General features: G+C 52.9%; 1 pseudogene across 1 annotated transcript; it reads right to left on the reverse strand.

The window, feature by feature from the left end:
• Nucleotides 1–2,875: 2,875 nt before the first annotated feature.
• LOC309975239 (large ribosomal subunit protein uL18-like) lies at nt 2,876–7,526 on the reverse strand (annotated as a pseudogene). Its single transcript, XR_014327220.1, has 3 exons — nt 7,497–7,526; nt 3,221–3,989; nt 2,876–3,012 (listed from the first exon to the last, which is right to left on the reverse strand). The product of XR_014327220.1 is annotated as a large ribosomal subunit protein uL18-like (transcript).
• Nucleotides 7,527–15,566: the final 8,040 nt, after the last annotated feature.

Here is a 15,566-nt window from a genome sequence, read left to right on the forward strand (position 1 = left end):
TGCCCTGAGGTCCATGGGAATGCAGTTCCTACAGGCTCTTCTCTGACAGCCGGAAGCTCTTGGGCTGCAGAGTACCCAATTCTGGCTTTGCAGCCAGCACCCAAAACCCCCACTTGTTCCCCAAGTGACTTTAGGTGAGTTCCTTCAGCCCTAGTTTGCTCATCTGTATGCTGGAATAGATAAAAGGGAGCAACGGCATTTTAGCAACCACACCACACTACCTATGATGGGCAGAGTTAGGCTGGAGACTCAAGTCAGACCATGCAACTGCAAGATTTTGGAAACGCATTCCCCAGGGAAGGTGGGCAGAGGAAGTGGCCACAAGCTCAGACAGTCCCTCCTTGGCCTGTGTCCTGGAGAGCGCCGAGCCCTGTTCCTGTGCCCCTGAAGGTCAGGCACCCCCTCTGGCCCCCACTGCCCCCTCCTGCTTCTGACCGTCCCCTCTGCACTGGATAAACAGCACCTCTGCCCGCCTGCCTCCTCAATCCCTCCTGCTTCACCAGAATTAAATTCATCATTCATTTTTTATGGTTTATACGTGGTGTAATTTATGTCTTCAAATATATTGAGGTCACACTTTAGCAGAAAAAAAGTATTTCACATTGAAATTGAAGGCATGTGTGTTCCATTAAATGGGGATGTTTGGGATAATTTTAAAAGGCTAAAAGTAGTAGAAAGTAACATTAAAATAAAATTTGAGAGCTGTAATTACCCCTAATCGCACCATAAAATAATCAATACTGCATTCCATTATTTCTGACTTCCCTAGTTATAGCTTTTTTTGTTAAGCTCTTGAATATTGATGAGGTGAAAGGGTCGTGTCTTCTGGCAGAGGTCTGATGGAGGTGGAATTAAGGTGGTGTCCTCTCTGATTATCCCAGGGAGACCATGAGCGTCGCTTCTTCTCAGCTACGAGTCCCCGGGGGCAGCACCAGGATCCCTGATCTGTTTGATGTTCTTCCGTCCAGCTCTTCCCACGTGGGGCTTGGTGGGAGGCCAGGTTTGTTTGGGCTACATTTTTGGAGCACTCACTGTGTGCCAAGCTCTGTGCAAGCCTCCTGGATACATTAACTCATTTAACTCTTAAAGCAACCCTCTGCAGTGGGTGTTGGCAAGACTCCCCATTTTACAGATGGGCACACTGAGGCTCAGTGAGATAACGTAAATTACCAAGGAGTGGAGTTGGGATTTTCACTCAAGTCTGTGCTCTTGCCATTATTTATGCCACCTCCCAAGACATCCAGCTTCTGGCTGAGGGATGGAGATGCCAGCAGGAGAGTGCAGGGGTGCTAAGCGCCCTGGGAGAGGATGACTTAGTGCCAACCTCGAGGGCAGTTGCCACTGGCCGCAGTGGCGTGAGTTTAGCTGGAAAACCTCTGGTTTCCTTTGGGGACACCTGAGAACTTCTGTCCCTTCCCTACATTTCAGACAGGGGTTCACTTCCATGAGCCTTCAAGTTCCCATCTGTAAAATGGGAATGACATTAGAACACCCCTTAAAGTGTATGGTTTAAGGGAACTCATGCTGGGAAGTGCCAGTCAATGGGAGCTGTGAAGGTGTTGGCGACACAATGAAGAGGTCTCGTCTCTTCTCTGGCTTCAGTTTCCCCATCTCTAAAATGCCCAGGGTGGGGCACTTGAACTGGACAACAGCAAGACCTTGTCCATCTCTGACATTTCATGTTCTATGCTCTAGGCCGCAAGGTCTGCCAAGTGGGCAGAGACCTCTTCCTGTGTGCTAGCCTACAAGGGTCCTCAGAAGGTCATCTCATCCAGCCCCCACCACCCCACAGGGTCACATGTCCAAGGGGTACCGCTCGCCCCTCTTTTCCCCACCTCAAGGAACCTGCACTGTTTCAAGCTGTGGATAATTTCCCTGGGGGCCTGGGCCCTATGGGAGCCCACCTACCTAATGAGAACACCAAAGTTGTCCTTTGGGCCCCTGAGCTGGGGGTTTGAAGCTTGGACACACTCATGTAGAGTATGAAAGGATGACCTTTTATTTGCTATCCGGACATCTGTGCAGGAGAATCGAGACATCTCCCTACTCAGAACGCAGATAACTGTGTGCTCAGAATCTGGACGTTATTCACGGTAGCTAAAAGGTGGCAACAACCCATATGTCCATCAGTGAATGATGGGTAAACACAATGTGGTCTATCCACACAGTGGAATATTGTTCTGCCGGAACAAGGAATGAAGCACTGGTACTGCCACAACATGGATGAACCTTGAAAACATGATTCTATGCGAGAGAAGGCAGACACAAAAGGCCAGAAGGTGCAGAGTTCCATCTATATGAGGTACCTGGAACAGACAAATTCATAGACACAAAAGTGGATGAGAGGTTACCAGGGGCTGGGGGGAGGGGGAAATGGGGAGTTGATGTTTCATGGGTACAGAATCGGCAAATCCAGAAAAGGCAAATCTATAGAGACAGAAGGCAGCTTCGTGGTTGCCAGGGGATGGGAAAATGAGGAGTGACTGCTTAATGGGTATGAGGTTTCATTTTGGGGTGATGAGAAAGTTCTGGAACTAGACAGCTACATAAAATTTACTTAATGCCACTGAATTACATACTTGAAAAGGCCTACAGGGCTTCCCTGGTGGCGCAGTGGTTGAGAGTCCGCCTGCCGATGCAGGGGATGCGGGTTCGTGCCCCGGTCCGGGAGGATCCCACATGCCGTGGAGCGGCTGGGCCCGTGAGCCATGGCCGCTGAGCCTGCGCGTCCGGAGCCTGTGCTCCGCAATGGGAGAGGCCACAGCAGTGAGAGGCCCGCGTACCGCAAAAAAAAAAAAAAAGGCCTACAATGTTCTGTGTATTTTACCACATTAAAAAATTTTTTAACTTGTTCAATAAGTTTATTACTGTCTTTATCTGAAAAATCTTCGTAGAAATTGTGGTTTGGGTTATTAACTCTCAGCAGCCCGTTCCTGAGCTCTAAGGAAGTTTGCCTTCTTCTGAGCTACCCGATCTTTCTTCTGGACAAGTGGCATTTTGGGATGGTTCCACCTCTTCTTTTTTTTGGTACGCGGGCCTCTCACTGTTGTGGCCTCTCCCGTTGCGGAGCACAGGCTCCGGATGCGCCGGCTCAGCGGCCATGGCTCACGGGCCCAGCCGCTCCGTGGCATGTGGGATCTTCCCGGACCGGGGCACGAACCCGCGTCCCCTGCATCGGCAGGCGGACTCTCAACCACTGTGCCACCAGGGAAGCCCCCACCTCTTCTTTTTAACTTCTTTCTTAGGCTTCTTCTCATACACTGGATTCTCTCATATTGTAGCATGAGCTTTCTTATCCATCTCCTCCATCGTGTCTGGAGTTATGTTTTTCTTTATGTATTGAGAGAGTTGTTTTTTGTAAGTATCTTCATCTTCTTCGATCAGGTAATGCACATAATCTGCAATGTTCTGCCCCACGATGTGGTTTCGGTGTACCTCAGCACTGAATTCTTTGCTTTCTGAATCATAACCAGGGAACCGTTTGGTACCGTGAGGGATAGACAAGCCTCCATCGACAGCTCCCTTCAGGGCCCCAACAACGTTATTCTCAGTAGTAGTCCTGGCAAACCCTGCATCCAAGTAACAGGTGAAGGCACCAGGTTGACCATCAACGCTTTCCACACTGTATTCACCTCCAGTCACCTCGACTTGGCCTTCATAAATTCTGTCCATCCCAAACCTATTAAGAAGCCTGCGTGCCAGCAGCAGGCCAGTACAAGATGCTTCAGCGTAATTTGTCAGGCCAGCCTTCACACCGTACTTCGGGAGTTCACGAGCACAAGCTGCACAAACGATCATACCTCCTTTTATACGGGTGTAGCAATCTGACAAACGATATCTCTGTGAGCTGCCTGAACTGTCATTCTGTGTTTGGGCGCGTTGTACTTATTTTTATCTTAGGTCACCAATCGTTTCCGAGCATAGTAGTCAGTTTTGCCCTCTCGCCGTCTTCTAAATTTCACTTGGTATCTCTTGAACGAGGCCTTATTCTTTTTTTTTTTTTTTTTTTTTAGGCCTTATTCTTGACAACTTTAACAAACCCCATCCTGTAGAACAGAGGCCCTAGCCGCCACTGAGCTGCAGAACCAGCACGGCTCCGGGGGGGGGGATAAAGCAAAAAAAAAATTTTTTTTTTTTTTTTTTAATGTCTGGGCACCCCGGGGTCATCCTGTGCCCTGAGCCCAGCCCACGCTCCATGCAAGGCTATGGGTCGTGACTGTTCCACCCAGCACGTTAGGAGCCGGGGACAGTAGGGAGCTGATGGGCAGCCTCGCGCCCTGTGTCATTACCATTAATAATCAACAACAATAGAGTGTATTTTTAAAACGTTCCCTAATGGAGATCCCCACGCAGCAACCAACACACTCAGATTACCCACTGGCCCCCTAACGATACTGACACACAAAAGCCATGTAGGCCATGGAGAGCTGGGGCGAGGCGGATGCTTCCTGGCATCTGGGAGATGTCCCTCACTTATCTCCTTCCCCGCCAGTCCCACTCCCCAGCTTTGCGCAGGTACCAGGGACAAAGGCAAGGGAAGGGGTCTTCCGCATCCTCTGGGTCCTTGCCAATGCCTTGGCCCTTTGACTTAGTTTCCCCCACAGGCTCCCTTTTTTGCCTGTCTCCCCAGAGGCTGTGCTTAGGGGTGTCAGGAGGGGACACTAGGCCTGTAGCTGTAGGAATGGAAAGGGCAGTGCTGACCGTTGTGTGCACCCTGGTGTCTTAGACTGGCCTGCAGAGACCATCAGTCCTCTCTGACATGTTTCAGGTGTGTCCTGGGCCCTGACTGTGCAGGGGTCATGCTCAAGCCCCCCCCAGCAAAGGAGCTGCAGAGCAGGGACTCAAAGTCCTGGTGGCTGGTCCACTCTTAGTTCTTCCACTTCATTCTCAGCAAAGGCAGAGCAGTTACCAACTCAGACTCTGGATTCAGAGAGACCTTCCCCAAGGGAACCCCAGGCCAGGCAAGTCCTGGACTTCCCTAGCCTCAGTTTCCCCATCTGTGAAGGAGGCAAAGACAGCACCTCCTCATCAGCTGGGAGAATTACAGAGATGACGCATGTGGTGTCTCAGCGATGAGTAAATGGTGACCATCATTCCAAACGTGAAGCCAAGCCTCGGCCTGCGTGGGCTCACCCTCTCCCAACCTCCCTGGGTCCACCTGCAGCCCAGGCCGGCACTGGCCAGAGGCCTCTCCACACTGGGCTCTGACATGATGAGGTCCATCCTGGTATTGGGCACTCACATGCTTTGTCAGATAACCCTCCCAGCATCCCTGGGAGGGAGAGACTGCCGTTCCATTTTACAGACAGGAAGACTGAGGTCCAGAGAGACAGAGAGCTTGCTGGATATGGGATTCAAAAGCGGTCACCTGTGGTCCAAGAGCCATTGCTTTTAAGCACTACACGATGACTGACTGGGGTCGGGGATTGCCATGGTAGAGAGCAAGGTCCCTGCAATTATGTGATCCCTGTGTGCATTTTTCTGGAGTGAGGGCACATAGCTCATCAAATTCTCAAAGGGATTACAGGCAGATCTCTGTTTAAGTCCCAGCTTCTCCACATATTGACTCTGCGGCCTTGGGCATGTCACTTCCTCCCTGGTGCCTCAGTTTCTCCATTTTTCAAATGAGGGGTTTGACTGGAAAAATCTCTAAGTTTCCTCCAAGCACTGGCATTTGCTCATTCCTGGACCCTCCTGTTAGATTCTCTCTTCCCTCCACCTCCCTCCTCACTCCTCATCCTAGCCTGGCCTCCCTGATGTAGCCTTGCAAACAGCTACAGGCCCAGCCAGCAACCACATCAAGGGCCAGAGGAAAGCCCATCTCTGACTAGGGGAGGCCAGAGGGAAGGCAGCTGACACCCAGGAGCTTGGGGCTGGGCCTACTCTGCCTCTTTCTCCCTAGAGTTCCCTGATCCCGGTCCTTTTCTGTGGTCAACAAGGGCCCCAGCTAGACCCTGTCCAGAGGCCCCAGATCCCCTCGGTGACCCCTGAGCCAGCCACAGCCCACCCATCCGGTGAGATTTAATTGATTTCAATTGACAACCATAACAAGAAATCTCTTTTGGGAAACTTCGGAAATGGAAGGGAGGCCATTAGGAAATTTACATTTGCGAATATGATGTTTAATTAGCAATACCAATAAATTAATAGGAGAATCTTGCTGCGGTTCTGGGTTCATAAAACACCAGCCTCAGTCGGCGGGAGAATGCAGCAGCCCGTGGCTGCCTGAAGGGAGAGGACAAGGCCATCGGCTCATTGCCAGCAGTGCCCCCGCCCCCTCAGCCCCCAGCCCATCCCTTGATGGAGTGGGGGGCGGGGCAGGAAGAGGCCAGCATGGACGGGGGAAGAGGGAAGGTCTGAGTTCATATATTGGCTCAGCCACTTATTCCTTGGGGAAGTCACTCAGCTTCTGAGCCTCCATGTCCTTATCTGTCAAATGGGGACATTGATCATTACATCCACCTCCCAGGGTTGTCGTGAAGATTAAAGGAATTAATATGGGTAAAAGCCCATAGACCAGAAAGAAGCTGGCACAAAATACGTGTTACTTATCACTGCTGCTGCTCCTACTATTATTATTATTAATGGGATAACCAACGCGAGGCACCTGGCGTGGAGGAAGGGCTTGATAAATACTAGGTGTTGCTGGCTTTTAATTTTCCTTTCCTGAGCCCAACCCGCTTGTCTGGGCTCCTGGGTGCCTAGCATGGTCACCCTGATGACACTTCACCACCGGAGTCACTGGCTCTCCACGGGCGGAGGCCATGTCTTGCTTATTTCTGCATCCCCGGGCCTGAGCAGGCATTGGAACACATTTGTTTGTTCGGTTTTTTTTTTTAAAGTCTGTTAGGATATTTATTTTTTAAAAAAATATTTACTTATTTGACTGTGCTGGGTTTTAGTTGTGGCATTCGGGATCTAGTTTCCCGACCAGGTGTGGAACCCAGGCCCCCTGCACTGGGAGCACGGAGTCTTAACCACTGGACCGTCAGGGAAGTCCCTTGAACATGTTTGTAAACAAGCACAGATGCTCAGCTCTGACGTCACCTCCCCAGCCTGCAGACCGCCCATGACGGCTGATTACTTCTGGGATTTCGCTCGGGCTCCTCGGTGCTGCCCCCCACCCCAGCCCCTGTGATCCAGTCACCTGTCTCCCACCTCCTGGGCCTAAGGCTCCATCTTCTGCCATGAAGTCAGGCTTCCCCACTCCATACCAGCTCCCTCCTGCCCCTAGGCCTCTGCACGTGCGGGGTACACTGGGAGTGTCCTTCTCTGGCTGATAAACTTCTGTTCCTTCACCAAGACCCAGCCTTATCCAGTCCCCTCTGACTCCAAGCCCTGCGGGGGCTGGGAACCAGGAGGTCTTAGTCACCAGACCCACTCCTCCTCTTTCTCCATGCCACCACCACTGTGCACAGCACTTGTGACCGGTCCCTCCCTTCAGAGGAGCTGTGCATGGCCCCTGAGCCTGTCCCCTGGAGGCTCAGATTACTCACCTTCTCTGGGCCCTGGAAGACCCGCTCCATGCTTCCTCTCAAGGAAAAAACTTCCCTGGCTGTTTCTCCAGCTTCCACGCTCCCACTTGGTTCCTACCTCTACCACCATGTTTCCCACTGTGTTGTAATAATTCGGCCACCAGTTGTCTCTCTCCCTAGGTCTTGGTTCAGAACTGGGCCTTCTATCTCTTGCTCTTTCCAGGAATAGAGCCTGCTCTGCCCAAATGGATGAATAAACAAATGAATGAAACAGGGAGTGGGTTTAAATGTTGCCTCCTCCAAGAAGTCCTCCCTGGTCATCCTGGCTCTATTTGTATTCATCTCATGTATTTATCGTCTGTCTCCCCCACCAGATTGCCAGCTCATAAAAGGCAGGAACCTTCTTGTTTTATTTACCATGACCTTCCTGGCACCTCTCCTGGAGGCTGTCACATGCCTTTGCTAATACATATTCACTGGATAAATGAATGAATGAATGAGTAAATGAGTATCCGAATGCATGAGGGACTGAGTGAATGAATCAATGACAAACTGACTGGAGAATGAGTGAACAAACGCATGAAAGAATGAATGGATGTGACCATGAATGACAGGTGGAAAGTGCTTCCCAGGGCTGGGGACAGAGCCCAGCTTCTCCCGAGCCCTGGCCACAATGAAGATCTTGTGTCCCCAACTGTTTATTACATTGTGTGAAGTATATAGAAGACACGACAATAATTAAAGCAGACACAACAACAGGTAATTAATTGCATTTCCAAAATTTGATCCATGCATATGAATGAATGGGAGGTCACTGATTCAGCCACAGAGGAGCCCCCATGCTCCCCCGCGCTCTCCAGGGAACAGAGGTGGGGGGGTGTCTCTGCAGGGTGGAGCTTGCAGAGGTAGAGAGGACATCCCTGGGGAGACAGTCTCCTCTTTCTCGCTCCCTCTCCTCAGCAACACAGATCCAGGTCGCGGGGAGATGATTTAGGTGATGGGGATGATGTCTATGGCGGGAGGGATGCTCCCAGGAGCTCCCAGCTCGCAGGAAGTCTCTAGCGGGGGTGGGGGGGAGGTGACCACTAGCTCAGCACAGAGCAGGAGGTGGGTCCCCAACCCAAGGAGACCCTGGGGTGCGTGCTTAAAAATGCAGAAGCTCAAATCCTCGCCCGGATACTCAGTCGGAAGTTCTGAATTAGACCTGTATCCAAATTTAAAGCAAGCTCTCCAGTCATTCTGGAAGCTTTGGGAACTTCTTGCTGGCTAACCTCTGGCAGTCCCTCAGGTCCTAGGCCCAGAACTACCCTTTCTCCTCACTGCCTGCTGCCCACCCCACAGCAGTGCCAGGGTTAGGACAAAGTCTGGTTTGGAGGACAGATGGCCTGGAGTCCAGGATGATGGATGGAGCAGGGCTGCCAGCCCCGCCCAGCCATTCAATATTAAGTTACCACGGCTGGAAGGAAGTTTGGACAGTAGGGGGTGAGATCCCTCTAGGCCCCAGGACAGAGAATTGAGTCTCTGGCTCAAGATTCTGCTAGAAAAACGTCCCCTCCTCCAGGAAGCCTTCTCAGCCCCAGGCTAAGTTGAATACCCAGTCTCTGGGCTCCTAGAAAGGCCAGGAGACCTACCTCTCTCTCAGCACTCATTCGGTGGAAAAGTGAGCTTCCTTCCTCCCCCTTGACAAGGCTGGGGCTGAGTCTGGCCCATCTCTGACTCCTGAGCCTGGGTGTGGCCTAGAGCGGGCACTGATGTTGACAAGTGTAGCAGGCAAAAGGAAGGGAACTTGGGTGGGCACTGGGCCCTGCCTTGTCCTTCCGCCTGCCCCAGAGGGCACCTGCAGCTTCTACCAACAGCCCCCATCACTCCGACTTGAGCACCCCAAGGACATCTCTCTGGCCACAGGAGCCAGAGCTTGGCCCCCTGTGACTCTCACTCAACCAATGAACCAGCGACAGATGGGAGTTGGTGGATAAATGGCCGCCCGCCCCCTCCGCCCCAACACTCACCTTGGGACAGTTCTGAGCTGTGCTCTAGTCTCTGCAGGAGTCATGAGCCCTGGCTACTCACAGTGGCAACTGCTCATTGACACGTTTTCCTCGTCTTCTCCCCACCCCACCCCGCCCCCGTTCTCCTTGGAGATCCCTCTCAAATGGCACACACCCAGATCCCTGGTCTGCTTTTGGGGAGACCCCAACTAAAAGAGCCACCAAACGAGGACCCCAACTTACTAACAAGAATTATCCTGGGAGGACCCTGCGTTGCCCTACAAAGCCGGGCACATCCCTCCACTCGCCTGGCCCGTGCAGCCCCCTGTCATATGGGCACTGCTTTTATTCCCAGTCTACTGATGAAGAAACAGAGTCTCAGAGACGTCAGACTTGTTGGTTGAGGCAACAGAGCAAAGCAAAGGGAGACAGGGGCTGGAAGCCGGGCCTCCCTTGAGGGAGCAAGACTTCAGGGTGAAGGATGCTAACAGGTTGTCAGGTGTCATCGCCCTGAACTGTCATTTTCTTAAGAGTCAAAACTACTTGGGAAACTATTGGAGGACCATATATTTCCTGTGTGTGCTTATACCTGCCAATCCCTGGGGCACTTAAGCTTGCAACCCATTTGTAGTGACCCAGACCAAGTGCTGCCCCAAGATTTCACAAGGAGGGCTGTGGTCCAGCTCAGGCTTCAAGTCAGATCTCCTGGGGGTGGGGTCCAGGAAACAAGAGGACTGTCTGGGAAGAGGCTGGAGTTCCTCCTCCCAGCTCCAGGCCTCTTGGCTCATCCCTGCCTCAGGCACTGAAGAGCGTAAGCCTGGGTTCAGATCTGAGCTGTGTGATCTTGGGCCCATGACTGTACCTCTCTGAGCCTCGGTTTTCTCATCTGTAACATGGGGCTCAGAGTCCAAGTTCCCAGGGCGCTGCCGGCACTAGAGATCCTAACACGTGTCAGCCTTTCAGCAGGTGCTCAACAGATGGGCTGGAGACACTTCCCAGAGGCCCGAGGTCCCGGCCTCTGGAATGGTCGCCCCTCCTTTCTGGCTTATTAAGGCTGGGCAATGGGTCAGGCGACAGGAGGAATGACTGGGTGTGAGGGGGTGTCAACAGAGTCTGTTCTCAAGGAGGAGAGGCTGTGAGGCCCTGCTCCCCAGGGGCCTGCATGACTGGGAGTAAAAGAGCCTCTCAAGCCCAGCAGAGACCTCTGGCTCCCTTCTCGTTACCTGCCTGTTAGGACACAGTGGGCCTGGGGAACAGGCAGTCGTGGTGGTGGAACCCCAGAGGTCACAGCCATTGGGGGACACTCCAGGCCTTATCACCCTTGACCCGTGCCTTCTGCCACCTGGCATCTCCAGCTGGAGGGCAGCCAAGAAGGTCCATTCCTCCCCGAAAAGAGGTTCCCAGGAAGACACTTCCAGGACGCTTATTCTAAAATGACAGACACCCACATGTACATAGTGGGCTTTCCTGTATTTTAACTTAAAAAAAAAAAAAAAAGCATCTCAATGTTCTAAATGTTCTACAGAAACTTGGAAACACTTGTGATAGTGTTGGCATTAACTTTTTGATAACGTTAACTTAATCAGATAATTATATATTTACCATGAGCTATAGAGACCAAAATGTCACCAAATAATTTGCACTAATTTTTATAAGCAGATTAAGTCGCGTTCTCTGCTCTCCCTTGCCTTCCAGCTGGTCTTTCCTGAGGCTGCACTCGCGGCCCAGCCCAAATAAGGGTGCAGAAGCCCTGGGGTGAGAGGGAGTGGGCTTCCCCATCCCACCTCCACCCGGGGATCGGATCCCTAAGAGACCACGCAGGCCTGCCCCAGGCTTCGTGCAGTCTCCCCGACCGCCCCAAACGCCCCCAAGAGAGGCCCTCAGTCTTGGGATGGGTGGAAGCTGCTCCCCAGACATGGAGGGAAGGAGGGAGGGTGCCCTGGAGAGGACTAGGATTAGGCGGCTGGAGCCCGGAGGGAGGACAAGGAGGGAAGTTCCCTCCCTGGATGCCCTGGGCGGGGAAGTGAGACCTGCCGCGTCCACCTGGTCCCGGCGAGGTCCGGGGCGCGGCGGGGCCGTGTCCCCGCGGCGCCCGCGGCCGCCGGTAGGGGGCGCCTTGGTCATGCATTATTCATCGCCGAGCCGCCCGCCCGCCGCCTCCCTCGCTTTCCCGGCGCAGGCTGCGGGCTTCGCGCAGGAGCGGGAGCGCGTAGCCTTCACAATATTGTGGCAGCTCCGCGAGTGACGGCTCGGGGGAGGCGGGGGTGCGCAGCCTTGGCGGCAGGCAGCGGGCGGCAGCGGGAGCTGGGGCTGCGTGGGGTCCGGGGGGTGCGGGCGATGCTGGGTCACACGGCTCAAAGGGGGCTCGGGCCGGGAGGGGTTGGTGAGCGTCAGGGCAGAGTCTTTAGCGTCCGTCCCTCCGACCGTCCATCCATCCTTCCATCAAGTCAACTAACGCCTAGGAGCATCTGCTCTGTGCCTGGTGTAGGGGATATAAAGGTGAACGGGGCAGGCAAGGTCCCTATCCTTAAAAACTTAATCTCCAAGTCGGGGGAAGAGAGATAAAAAGCACGTAAACGCAAATTAAGATAATCCCAGTTACTGACAAGTGCTCTGCTTAAAACACGCAGGCGTGATAGGGAGTGTGTGTCAGTGGCTGTCTAGGTGGCCAGGGAGGGCTTCTGTGAGAAGGTGACATTTGTGCGGAGATCTGAAGAACGGCAAGGATGCGCCTGACCTTGGCCAGTCCCTGGGCCTCCGGGGCCTCTCCTTGCCCCGCCCCCGGCCTTCTAGGGGTGCTATAAGGGTCAACCCCACACACACGCCAAGAAGCAAGGAGGAAGGTGAGGCTCCAGTTCCGGCTGAGGGCTCAGTCAGGGGGTCACCCCTGCTCAGCCTGCATCTGGGATGCAGGTACCAGGCCAGGGGGAGGCAGGAGGCCAGGCAGCCAGCCCTGGAGCCGTGGGCATGGGTGTTGAAAGAAGCGGGTTCCAGGGGTGCCCTCCCTACCCCGGCGCGGGCCCCGGGCTGGGGAAGCTTAGAGTCACGGAGCCTTGGCATCTCAGCCCTGTATGGGGGTCTCGCCACTCCACACCCCTCCCCCCAGGCCTCCCAGGTCTCTGCTCCAGGCCGGCAGGGGGCATGGAGGGCGTGGGCTCCGGGTCATCACCAGCATCGGATTTCCTTTCACTTGTGCAAAGACTGGTTGACGCCTGAGCACATCAATATCCTTAATGACAGTGAGAGGAACTGGGACTCCAGTCGGTCGGCGCCCCCCTCCGCCTCCCTTCGCCCCCTCCCCTCCCCACTCACTCTTCCCCTCCTTTCCTCCCTTGCTCTCCCCCCTCTCCCTGCTTTCTCTCACACCTCTCTGTCTCCCTCCTTCCCTCTTTCCTCTTTCTCTGTTTTGGTATCTTTCTTCTCTTCTTTCTTGCCTTTCTCTCTGTCTCCCTCCTTTGCCCTCCTCTCCTCTCCTCTTTCTCTCCCCCCCTCCACAGGACCCCACAGCCCTTGTGCATTCACAGACTTTCACCCCACAGCTCTGGGGGGCCCCCAGCTGGGCCAGTCCCTCTATCTGTCTGTCCATCCCCAGCTGGGCCCCGATGCCCCATGTTGGGAGGCAGCCAGTGCCTGGAGACAGGGCCCACGTGGTGAGGCCCAGGGAGAGGAGGCTGAATCTTGGCAACCCCGGCCCCAGAGGCACACGAGCTCCTGCCTTCCGTGCCCCACGCCACGCTGAGAAATTAAAAAGCCAAGTTAGGGTGTGGGGCGCCACGGGAGAGGGGAGAGTTTTGGGGAGGATCTTCTGTTTTGTATTTTTTATGACCATATATAATTTCGCGTTTCTCCCCTCAGCCCCTGCCTCCTTGGCTCCCAGATGTGTCCCACATTGAAGAATTATCTCTCCTCCCTAGAGTGAAATAAATGCAATCAATATGAGTATTGCTCTCAGGGCCTTGAAATATTACATTAATGTTCCATGTGGTGACATTTTAGCTGGAATTTTCAAATACATTATGATGGTTCAAATTAATATTTATCAGATCAGCTTTTATATTTTGCAAAAGAGAGAGAGAGCAAGAGAGGGAGAGAGGGAGAGAGAGAAAAGGAAAGACAGAGAGAGCATTATTAAAATACAAAATGCAGATCAACTCTAAAATCGATGGTCCATTTTCCCAGCACTTTCCAGGGGCTGTCTTTAGCTTTCTGGGTTCGTTTTTAAATTTATTGGTGTTTCAGGCAAATCTATTGGGCTCCCTCAGCCCCCTGGTTGGCCTCCCCTCCTGACTGCCTCTTGCAGGCTTATGGGCCCTTCCTTTTCTGTCTTTCTCTCTTTATTATCCTGAAATGTAAATTACGACATTAGCCCGGTCCTTATTTTTTTTTAAACTCTCCGATGATTAAATCTGCTACACGACATCCTTGTCCTTTCTATAAATTAAATCATCTTGGCTTTGCACCTCCAGCTCAGGGCGGCCGTTGCCCGGGTGTCACGGCACCGGGCAGCTGCGGCTGAGGGCTGGGGTCCTCATCCTTCTCTGGAGCGGGACACCGGGGGCCTTTGTCGGGGGGGCAGGGAGGCTGCCTTCCTGGCTCCCCATTTTTCTGTAAATAAGAAACGTGGACTGGAGGGAGGAGGTGATGGCAGTCGTGGCTTCCACTTTATCTCAGTCACTTCCAAACTGATTACTCTGTGAAGTGGAAAATCTGGGCAGATTAATGGTTTAATTCCCTTTTTTCCCCTCCGCCTCAGTTTTGTTTCGGTTTGGTTTGGTTTTTGCCCTGTCTTCTTTTTGCATCTTTTCCCCCTTCTCGGAGTTGTATTCATAAAGACTCAGAAGCTCTTTTTCACGAGGTGCACGCGTGGCAAGCCAGCTGGGAGACATTCCCAGGCCCGACCTGGCTCTGCCTGGGAGCTGCAGGGGTTAAAAATGCCCGCTCCAGTCTTCCACTTTTTCTCTTTGATGATTTTCTATTTCCTCCCTCCTCAAGTTCTGGGTGAGAGTTTGAACTAGCATGAGCTTTTATGGTCATGTACACAAAGGTATACACACACACACACACACACACACACTCATACACTCACCCCCCCCACACACACACCCAGGGGCAGCTCGCATATGTGCACGCGCAAACTCGCACACAAACCCAGCAATATAGACCTCTGAGAGGATCTGCATAAGAGAGCTGCCCTCCTGATTTCTCTCCGCTGCTGATCCGGCCAAAAGAACGACAGGAAACTTAAAAAAGAAAAGGAGGAGGGATCGATTATTCGACCTGTACTTGAACCCGACTGAAAGAGATAAAGCGGAATTTTCAATAGGTCCCCTGCCCTTTTCACCAGGAGGGAAAGAGGAGAAGAAAAACAAGAGATATTTATATGACAGCAGCTGCTGAAAATAGCATTTCAGAGCCATAAAAAAAGGCAAAAAGAAATTCAACGGTAGAAAAGGCAAGAAACTCCTCGTCTGCTCCCCAAAAGGCCAGGCAGGCAGTGAGTGTCTGCGGCTGGAAATGCACGCATGCCTTCTATAGATCTGTTTGAAATTATACTTGTCATTGAGGGGGAATTTATGCTTCTATTGATCTGCAAAAGGAAAATATTAAATGGTTTGGTTTTGATCTTTCGGTGACCCCAAGGTCAAGGGTAGTAGCGGATTAGTATTCATAGAATTCATCACGGAATTGCAGCCTGCATCCACTTTATGCAAACATGCTCAAAACACGCCTGGTGAAGCAGGCAGCAAATGGCCAATGACAAGGAAAGAGTCGGCGGCACCCCCTCCCACCCCGTAGGGCTTGCCTGCTTCCCACCCCTCGGGGAGAAAAAGAAAGGACTAGATGGATGAAAACACCCCGGGACTCAGGGGCTTGTACAGAAGGCGGTTCCCCTTTGGAACACAAGGAAGTTCAGAAGATCACCTGCAACGGGGGTTGTGGTGTGGGTCTGAGAGACCCAGGAACACGGATAGTGGGGGTTCAGGCAGGTAGGAAAGGGCACCCATACCTGGAGCAGGACACCGCTCAGAAGGCGATGACCAGACACGCACGTGACACACGTGCGCATACACACTCAGCCCGTGGAAACCCGGGTCTTTCCTGG

The sequence above is a fragment of the Leucopleurus acutus genome (assembly GCF_964270905.1).
Source record: "Leucopleurus acutus genome assembly, chromosome: 2".
Taxonomy (NCBI): domain Eukaryota; kingdom Metazoa; phylum Chordata; class Mammalia; order Artiodactyla; family Delphinidae; genus Leucopleurus; species Leucopleurus acutus.